Here is a 9,923-nt window from a genome sequence, read left to right as displayed (position 1 = left end):
GCGTAAATGTCCGAACTATAAAAATATATTATTAATTAAACCGTCGATGGCGTACGCGCAAAAAAATTCCAAAGTCCAAAAAAACATTAAAAAATTAATAAAAAGTGATCAAAAAGTCCGAACAAAACAAAAATCATATCTTTAAAAACTTCAGATCACTGCGCAAAAAATGAGTCCTCATACCACCCTGTACGTGGAAAAATAGAAAAGTTATAGGGGTCAGAAGATGACATTTTTAATTGTATACATTTTCCTGCATGTAGTTATGATTTTTTCCAGAAGTGCGACAAAATCAAACCTATATAAGTAGGGGATCATTTTAACCGTATGGACCTACAGAATAATGATAAGGTGTAATTTTTACCGAAATATGCACTGCATAGAAACGGAAGCCCCCAAAAATTACAAAATGGCGTTTTTTCTTCGATTTTGTCGCACAATGATTTTTTTTCCCGTTTCCCGTGCATTTTTGGGTAAAATGACTAATGTCACTGCAAAGTAGAATTGGTGGCGCAAAAAATAAGCCATAATATGGATTTTTAAGTGGAAAATTGAAAGGGTTATGATTTTTAAAAGGTAAGGAGGAAAAAACGAAAGTGCAAAAACGAAAAACCCTGAGTCCTTAAAGGGTTAAGGGGTTAATACATTTTTGGTGTTTTTCTTCCCAATTTTTCATTAGAAATACTTTAGTCACATGATGAAAAAAAATCACATGACTTGTAATCAGAAAAGCCGGGAGAAAAAAAAGAAAACACCTATTATAATAATAATAATAATAATAATAATAATAATAATAATACACATTGGGGGAGATGTATGTAAACCTGTACAGAGAAAAAGTTGCCCATAGCAACCAATCAGATCACTTCTTTCCCTTTTCAGAGGCCTTTTTAAAAATGAAAGAAGCGATCTGATTGGTTGCTAGGGGCAACTGGTCAACTTTTCTTTTTCACAGGTTTTGATAAATCTCCCCCCAGTGTTTTTGGCAAAAATGCCACAAAGACGGCATCTTGGGAGAAAAGAAATGAGGGGGCAGTTTTTTGTGATGCTTTTTATTTTTGGCCAAAAAAAAAAACCTCAAACAAAAATGTAGTCGTTTTTTAAAGGAGCACTGCAGCTGTATATAACTTATCCGCAGGATAGGGGATAGTGTTTGACCGCTGGGGGTGTGACCGTTGGGACCCCCTGTGATCTCCCATACTGGACCCGGCACTGCCACGGCTCCGCACGGCTAGTCCTCGTGTCGTCGGTCTCAGTGAGGTCGACGACATGAGCACTAGCCGCGCAGAGGTCAGACCTCCCCCGCAATCAAACACTTATCCCCTATTTCCTTTAAAGCTCAAATTGCTGCTGGGCATGCTGGGAATTGTAGTTTTGCAACAGCTGGACAGCCACAGGGGATCACTGATGTTGTATGTCAATATCGCCCCCATGCTGCCTGATCTTGTACTGGCAGCAGGAGCCACAACCACTTTAAATCAATGAGCAAGGTGGACGTCTGACTAGTGACGTTCTTCTGCTCCACACCGCAACGTCAGGGGCTTCACTCGTCTGACGTCCCAGCAGCCATCGATGCTCATTGAGCCTCCCGGTGCCGCACCGATCTGTGTAAGAAACCTTTGAGCCCAGGCTGTTGGGGCCACCAAATGATATTACAAATACTGAGTGTCTGTTTAGGTGAAACAAATATATAACGCACCCATGGAGAGTAGCGCCATTTTAATAAAAATTGCCAAAAATCCCTTAGATTACAGTCATGCAGAATATGTTAAAAAGCTTTTTTGGATTTCAGCCAATCAGAGAGCAGCACTACTCAAATAGAACTCCCAGGAGGAGCAGCGTGTCACACATGTGATGTCATAACTACTTTGCCACCAGAGAGCAGCACTGAGCAGAAATAACACGGCTCCTGCTCATTGTTCATCAGTCAGGGGCCAATGCTGGACACTGTACCAGGGAATGGAGACTCATACACGACTGTGACTGGTAAGTGTCATATTGTTGTGTCCCAAAGGTCTTTAGTGCAGTTCCATGTGCATTTCTATAATAAACATGTAGATAATCCATCTTTTGTTTTCCTATCTTAGATGCACTTTTTCCAGACGTGGAGTCGCATTTCTAGACGTACAGCAAGAAGTTGGATGAAGGCATAGCCCCTGGAATCACGCACATACACAGACACTTTGCCCAAATTCTAGAGGTAACCTCCTTTAGTATGCCCAGAGGAAGGGCAGTACAGTAGCCATGGATTCCCTACAGGTTTCCTCCCCTCTGGAGGTTTTTCCTGTCCTGAGTATTAGTTACTGTACGCTCTTAGTGAGTGATGGAGGTTACATAAAATCCCTACACAAACATTGTAATAAATAATAAATAAAGTTCCCCTTTTAAAAGTTCTTTGACTTGTTTGACTCATTTATTTTATTTCTGTATGTGAAAAATAGTGATAGAAAAATGTGGAGGACATGAGTTTTTTTAAGTGTCCAAAGCTGCTCTCCTGCGTGATCTTCACAATACGGTGCGGAGAGAGGCAGCTGATGCTGGGTGGTACAGTTGCCGAGGCAACCATACGATACCCAGCAAGTTCCGTGCACAAGCCTTTTTCTGATGAACGGTACTTGTGCAGGGAGCTTGCTAGGGGTCATACGCTTGCAAAGGATCAACTTTTTGGGTATGTGCACTGGCCCTTAAAGGGGTACTCCACCATCTTATCCCCTATCTAAAGCATAGGGGATAAGATATCTAATAGTTGGTGGTCCTGCTGCTGGGACCCCAGTGATCTCCATGTTGCACTCGGCATTCTAAACATTCTAAATTAGAACGCTGGGTTCCCATGGCGGGGGTCGTGACGTCAGACCATGTCCCCTCGTGACATCACACCACTTCCCATAGATATGAATAGAGGAGGGGTGGCGTGATGCCAACATATTGTTTCGAACGTCCGGTCCTGTACAGAGATCGCGGGTTTCCAAACAGCGGGACCTTCGTAATATGACATGTTATCCCCTATTCTTTGGAGAGGAGATAAGCTGTCTAGGGATGGAGTACCCCTTTAAGGAACCAAAGTTTGTCTGGGACCGATTTTGGGTGTGTTCTGGCCGATTAAAGGAGAAATATGGCAAAAATGAACTTGTCTCCTATCCATGGGATAGGGTATAAGTAGCTAATTGTGAGAGGTGTGATCACTAGGGTCCCCTGAAATCTGCGGGATGAGACCCGGCGTTCAGACGGCCATTATTTTCTACAGGAGCACCGAAAAGACCCAAGTACAGCTCTCCGGCATCATCTACGCTCCCATAGAAATGAATGGAGCGCGTGCCGTCTACCGGGAGACACAACAAACCTTCATGTGAGTATGATAAAGATGGAAGCCTGTGCTTCCTAACCAGACAAATCGGTATCCCTGAAGTTGACTTGACTGTGACGTGTAAAGGCTTCCAAAGTGCAGTTCTTGCTCTTGTATAATCCGGTGTGGGGTATATGCTGGGACGTAGCTGGAAACCACAGGAGCCCGATGAAAACATTTCCCTGGACCCCCTCCCCCTTCCTTCATGGCCACCACAGACGCCCCACAGACTGCTGTCTCTTACAGAGTTTTATGCAGGGGTCCAGTCCTGGGAAAAAAAGGGTGGGAACTCAGCCATGATGTCCACTTAAGGGGTGGTCCTTCAGGATTCAAGCTAATGGGAACTATGTTCCTGCTGTGGAAAAAGTGCAGGAACCCAGTCCCCACACGTTCCTGCAGGACTGTTTTATGCCCAGAAATGGTTGGCTACTCACTTTGGGGGAGATTTATCAAAACCTGTGCAGAGGAAGAGTGGTGCAGTTGTCCATAGCAACCAATCAGATTGCTTCTTTCATTTTCCCCCTTTGTCAGTAGATTCTCATCCTATATATGAAGACAAATGAGAAGATTTATCAAATCCAGAGGAGAGGAAAAGTTGAGCAGTTGCCCATAGCAACCAATCAGATCGCTTCTTTCATTTTTCAGAGGTCTTGTTAAGAATGAACGAAGGCATCTGATTGGTTGCTATGGGCAACTGTTCAACTTTTCCCCTGCACAGGTTTTGATAAATCTGTCCAATAATTATTACAACCATGTCACACACTTATGGTTGCCCCCTGGCTGGTATTTTACAGGCACAGCTGGTAGTCTAGTCCCCCTGTGGATCGGGGATACGTGTCTAACACTGCAGATCTCCTTTAAGGATGAAGTTGTTTTTTTTTTTTTTTTTTCAGGATCTTCTACAACTTCAGGACTACAACTCCCATTGTGATCTGCCAGTTCATCCTGCACCTCCTCCAACCTTGAGCCCTAGGGGATACTAACAAAGCACACTGGGAGTTGTAGTACTTTTATTTTTACGCTGTGAAATACAGTTCCTCTATGACTCTGCAGCTTCTGTAGAAGTAACTTAGTGTCAGATTTTGCTTCCTATTGACTTCAAGGGGTAACCAAATCTGCTACAGTAAATCTGCAGCAGAAAATACAGTGTGAACTGTCCCTTAGGCTGCGTCCACATGAGCAGATTTGTTTTCATACTCGTACTGTGTTTCCCGCTGAGTGTGAATGGGGAACGGGCTCTCTGCGGACTGTCCACAGCAAATTTTCGGCAGCGGTATTTACGCTGTGGAAAATCCGCCACAGACCCCATTGACTACAATGGGGTCTGTGGCAGATTTTCCACAGCGGAAATTCTGCTGCTGTATATTTGCCACAGACAACCCGCAGAGAGCCCGTCCCCATTTAATCTCACCGCGGGAAACACGGTGTAAATTTGAAAAAAAATCCGCCCGTGTGAAGGCATATTTTGCTGCCCTTTGACTTCAATGGGTATAAAAATCTGCAGCAAACACAGTAAAATATGCAAATGTCAACATACCCTAATGCAGAATGATGGCTTGTATGGTGGTATTGTTCAGTCATGGTATGGCGGTGTTATCTAGTCTTGGTATCGCGGTGTTACCTAGTCTTGGTATGGCATATAATATAAATGCATATATGGGGTCAGTATATAATATAAATTCATATATGGGGTCAGTATATAATATAAATGCATATATAGGGTCAGCATATAATATAAATTCATATATGGGGTCAGTATATAGTATAAATTCATATATGGGGTCAGTATATAGTATAAATTCATATATGGGGTCAGTATATAGTATAAATTCATATATGGGGGTCAGAATATAATATAAATTCATATATGGGGTCAGTATATAGTATAAATTCATATAAGGGGTGAGTATGTAATATAAATTCATATATGGGGTCAGTATATAGTATAAATTCATGTATGGGGATCAGTATATAATATAAATTCATATATGGGGTCAGTATATAGTATAAATTCATATATGGGGGTCAGTATATAATATAAATTCATATATGGGGTCAGTATATAGTATAAACTCATATATGGGGTCAGTATATAGTATAAATTCATATATAAGGTCAGTATATAGTATAAATTCATATATGGGGTCAGCATATAATATAAATTCATATATGGGGGTCAGTATATAATATAAATTCATATATGGGGTCAGTATATAGTATAAATTCATATATGGGGGTCAGTATATAATCTAAATTCATATATGGGGTCAGTATATAGTATAAACTCATATATGGGGTCAGTATATAGTATAAATTCATATATGGGTCAGTATATAGTATAAATTCATATATGGTGTCAGCATATAATATAAATTTATATATGGAGGTCAGTATATAGTATAAATTCATATATGGGGGTCAGTATATAGTATAAATTCATATATGGGGTGAGTATGTAATATAAATTCATATATGGGGGTCAGTATATATAGTATAAATTCATATATGGGGGTCAGAAGATAATATAAATTCATATATGGGGTCAGTATATAGTATGAATTCATATATGGGGGTCAGTATATAATATAAATTCATAAATGGGATCAGTATATAGTATAAATTCATAAATGGGGTCAGTATATAATATAAATTCATATATGGGGTCAGCATATAGTATAAATTCATAAATGGGGTCAGTATATAATATAAATTCATATATGGGGGTCAGTATATAATATAAATTCGTATATGGGGGTCAGTATATAGTATAAATTCATATATGGGGTCAGCATATAATATAAATTCATATATGGGGTCAGTATATAGAATAAATTCATATATGGGGTCAGTATATAGTATAAATTCATATATGGGGGTCAGTATATAATATAAATTCATATATGGGGTCAGTATATAGTATAAATTCATATATGGGGTGAGTATGTAATATAAATTCATATATGGGGTCAGTATATAGTATAAATTCATATATGGGGGTCAGTATATAATATAAATTCATATATGGGGTCAGTATATAGTATTAATTCATATATGGGGGTCAGTATATAATATAAATTCATATATGGGGGTCAGTATATAATATAAATTCATATATGGGGGTCAGTATATAATATAAATTCATATATGGGGTCAGTATATAGTATAAATTCATATATGGGGTCAGTATATAGTATGAATTCATATATGGGGGTCAGTATATAATATAAATTCATTTATAGGGTCAGTATATAGTATAAATTCATATATGGGGTCAGTATATAATATACATTCATATATGGGGTCAGTATATAATATAAATTCATATATGGGGTCAGTATATAGTATAAATTCATATATGGGGGGTCAGTATATAATATAAATTCATATATGGGGGTCAGTATATAATATAAATGTATATATGGGGTCAGTATATAATATACATTCATATATGGGGCTCAGTATATAATATAAATTAATATATGGGGTCAGTATATAATATAAATTCATATATGGGGGTCAGTTTATAATATAAATTCATATATGGGGTCAGTATATAATATAAATTCATATATGGGGTCAGTATATAATATAAATTCATATATGGGGTCAGTATATAATATAAATTCATATATGGGGTCAGTATATAATATAAATTCATATATGGGGGTCAGTATACAATATAAATTCATATATGGGGTCAGTATATAATATAAATTCATATATGGGGTCAGTATGTAATATAAATTCATATATGGGGTCAGTATGTAATATAAATTCATATATGGGGTCAGTATATAGTATAAATTCATATATGGGGTCAGTATATAATATACATTCATATATGGGGGTCAGTATATAATATAAATTCATATATGGGGGTCAGTATATAATATAAATTCATATATGGGGTCAGTATATAATATAAATTCATATATGGGGGTCAGTATATAATATAAATTCATATATGGGGTCAGTATATAGTATAAATTCATATATGGGGTCAGTATATAGTATGAATTCATATATGGGGTCAGTATATAATATAAATTCATATATGGGGTCAGTATATAGTATAAATTCATATATGGGGGTCAGTATATAATATAAATTCATATATGGGGTCAGTATATAGTATAAATTCATATATGGGGGTCAGTATATAATATAAATTCATATATGGGGTCAGTATATAGTATGAAATCATATATGGGGTCAGTATATAATATAAATTCATATATGGGGATCAGTATATAATATAAATTCATATATGGGATCAGTATATAGTATAAATTCATATATGGGGTCAGCATATAGTATACATTCATATATGGGGTCAGTATATAATATAAATTCATATATGGGGATCAGTATATAATATAAATTCATATATGGGGTCAGTATATAATATAAATTCATATATGGGGTCAGTATATAGTATGAAATCATATATGGGGTCAGTATATAATATAAATTCATATATGGGGGTCAGTATATAATATAAATTCATATATGGGGTCAGTATATAATATAAATTCATATATGGGGTCAGTATACAGTGGTCCCCCGACATACGATTGTTTCAATATATGATGGACTCTCAGAGGACATCGTATGTTGAAGGCAGCATCAACATATGATGCTTCTGTGTGTCGGGGCCATCGCATGAACGGCTATCCGGCAGCACAGACTGCTTCGGCTGCCACCGTATAGCCAGTGGCGTTGCGACCCGGGTGCGGGGGGTGCGGCCCGCACCGGGTGACACCAACCTAATGAGGTGACACCAAGACGCTCCGCAGCACCCCCCCTCCCCAGCTACACCGACACCCCCGTCAGTAGTCAGTACCCGACCGTGAGCACTAGAGCATTCACCAGCGCTGTGCGCCCGTCCAACAGCAAACCCCCCCCCGCTAGGGTTGCCACCCTGCCGGTATTTTCATTCAGATTCAGGGCTGTGCCGGTAAGTTTGGATGAAAAATACCGGCCATGCATTGGCCGGTATTTTTCATTCACTCTCATCACACTAACCTAAAAAAAAAAAAAAAATCCTGTTCTGTTCAGTGCCGGCACTGCTGAGCGGGAGTGCGGGCCGCAAGCCCGCACCATGCCGCTCAGCACAGCACCCTGTCTGACTGACTCTGAGGCTGACTCCCAGTCCCAGTCTAAAACTTTACCTGTGCAATGCTGTGCGGCCGGATCTGCGGAGGGACGTTGCGGAAGTAACGTCACTCCGCAGACCCGCGCAGGACGTCACGTCACTCGCCGAGACTGAGAGGAGACTGGAGAGGTGCTGCGGTAGTAGGTAAGTGTGTCTGTGTGTGTCTGTTACTATGTGTGTGGCAGTGTTTGTGTGTCTGTCGGCCAGTGTGTGTGTGTCAGTGTTTGTGTGTCTCTGAATTCCATCCCACCCACCGCAATTCCCGTGTGGCAATTACCCCCCCCCCCCCCCACCCCAATTCCATGGGGAAGAGGGAGGGGGGGGGGGTAACTGCCTATACCTATGGGGAAGAGAGGAGGGGTAACTGCCTTTACCTATAGGGAAGAGGGGGGTGTAACTGCCTATACCTATGGGGAAGAGGGGTTAACTGCCTATACCTATGGGGAAGAGCGGGGGGGGGGGGGGGGTAACTGCCTATTCCTATAGGGAAGAGGGGGGGGGTAACTGCCTATTCCTATGGGGAAGAGAGAGGGGGGGGGGGGTAACTGCCTTTACCTATGGGGGGGGGGTAACTGCCTATACATATGGGGAAGAGGGGGGGGGGGGTAACTGCCTGTACCTATGGGGGGGGGGGTAACTGCCTATACCTATGGGGGGGGTAACTGCCTGTACCTATGGGGAAGAGGGGGGGGGGGGTAACTACCTATACTTATTGGGGGGGCTACCTAACTTTATACCTGGATGCCTGACTACTTACGTACATACCAGGCTATCTAACTATGTACCTGGCCTTCATACATGGCTGCCTAACTACCTAGCTAGCCCCCTACCTACCTGGCTTGTCACCTACCTACATATCTGGCTTCCTGATCTACCTACCTAGTTACCTATTTACCTGGCTACCTACCTACCTGCCCTTTTACTGTGCAGGATACCAAGGAGGGCTTTATTACACTTTGTGGGCCTATAGATGGGAAGATTGTAGAGGAGGGGGGGGGCACTGAATATATGCAGAGTCTGATATGTTTTTCCTGCAGATGTTAAGAGATCCACATGGCGGTCTTATCCGGACGGAGAAGAAAAGGAAAGAGGACGCCGCTAATCAGAAAAGATGTAATTGTGAGTCCCAAAATGTAACTGTAATCACTTATATGGTATACACATCCTGTGTACAGCTGATATCTACCGCCATATGGTCCTGTATATAATCACTTATATGGTATATACATCCTGTGTACAGCTGATATCTACTGCCATAGGGTCCTGTATATAATCACTTATATGGTGTACAGATCCTGTGTACAGCTGATATCTACCGCCATATGGTCTTGTATATAATCACTTATATTGTATACAGATCCTTTATAGTATACTGGTCTGTGTATGGTGGTTTTATTCAGTACAACATTTTCAGTTTTCCACCCT

General features: G+C 40.3%; 1 long non-coding RNA gene across 2 annotated transcripts; it reads left to right on the top strand.

The window, feature by feature from the left end:
• The first annotated feature begins 939 nt into the window (after positions 1-939).
• Positions 940-2,393, top strand: LOC130363052 (uncharacterized). 2 transcript variants are annotated; one of them, XR_008891697.1, is made up of 3 exons: positions 1,594-1,608; positions 1,793-1,986; positions 2,088-2,393. It is a non-coding gene; the product is annotated as an uncharacterized LOC130363052 (long non-coding RNA). The 2 variants fall into 2 exon arrangements; XR_008891696.1 differs by having other exon boundaries at positions 940-1,986.
• The last annotated feature ends 7,530 nt before the right edge of the window (positions 2,394-9,923 follow it).

The sequence above is a fragment of the Hyla sarda genome, chromosome 3 (assembly GCF_029499605.1).
Source record: "Hyla sarda isolate aHylSar1 chromosome 3, aHylSar1.hap1, whole genome shotgun sequence".
Taxonomy (NCBI): domain Eukaryota; kingdom Metazoa; phylum Chordata; class Amphibia; order Anura; family Hylidae; genus Hyla; species Hyla sarda.
This window is presented reverse-complemented; position numbering and strand designations above follow the sequence as displayed.